The sequence below is a fragment of the Aptenodytes forsteri genome, unplaced genomic scaffold (assembly GCF_000699145.1).
Source record: "Aptenodytes forsteri isolate BGI_AS27 unplaced genomic scaffold, ASM69914v1 Scaffold54, whole genome shotgun sequence".
NCBI lineage: Eukaryota > Metazoa > Chordata > Aves > Sphenisciformes > Spheniscidae > Aptenodytes > Aptenodytes forsteri.
The window spans coordinates 6643106-6644221 of NW_008796044.1; positions in this window are offsets into that span (position 1 = coordinate 6643106).

Genomic DNA, 1116 nt, shown 5'->3' on the forward strand with positions numbered 1-1116 from the left:
TCCGCCTCTGCGTTGGGGGGGGGGGGGGGGGGCAGACAGGCATTGTTAGACTTGAATCCTGCTATTAAATGAACTACTGTTTGCCTTTTGTTTTCTTTTCAGAGGAGGCCTCCCTTGCCTACTTTCCCCATATTTTGGGGTCTAAATTTTTGGATGCTGCTGTTGACGCATCTAAAATCCATGCTGATTGCCAAGAAGAGGGTCTGTCCCTGTTTTGCACAGCTGTTACCAATTGTTCTATGTTCAGCAATAGCATCAGTGGCACCAGTTCCTCTCATTCAGCAACCCAGCTTAAATTCAGTCTATCCTGCATGCGTTCCTGTTGCTGGGTCATTCTTTTCCTGCTGTATGCTGCCTTCTCCTGCTTTTTTTTCTGTACTGAAAAAAATCTTACAGGAATGTAATGTGCTAGGCTGTGGGTAGGTCGTATGAGGTATTAGCCAATAGATGTTCTTGCTGTCTTTGCTGTAGGTAGCAGTGATGATATGAGAAGTTAGCTGAGGGATGAAGAGAAACAAGACTTGGACAGAGCAGTTATTTGATTTTTGTAGTCATGAGAATTGCTTCTAATATGCAAGAGGAAAAGCTAAACAGGAACATTTCCTGAAGGCATTTCATAGTTGGAGTAAATAAGAGTAACATCAGATTAAATGTGAATGCTACTGCATGCATTTGCTCTATGATCCTTCTATGATTTGCTCTATGATACTTACTCTTCACTGGATAAAAAACTGGCTGGACGGCCAGGCCCAGAGAGTTGTGGTGAATGGAGTTCAATCCAGTTGGCAGCCGGTCATGAGCGGTGTTCCCCAGGGCTCAGTTTTGGGGCCGGTCTTGTTCAATATCTTTATCGATGATCTGGAAGAGAGGATCGAGTACACCCTCAGTAAGTTTGCAGACAACACCAAGTTGGGTGAGAGTGTTGATCTGCTCGAGGGTAGGAAGGCTCTGCAGAGGGACCTGGACAGGCTGGATCGATGGGCCCAGGCCAACTGTATGAGGTTCAACAAGGCCAAGTGCCGGGTCCTGCACTTCGGCCACAACAACCCCATGCAGCGCTACAGGCTTGGGGAAGAGTGGCTGGAAAGCTGCCTGTCGGAAAAGGACCTGGGGGTG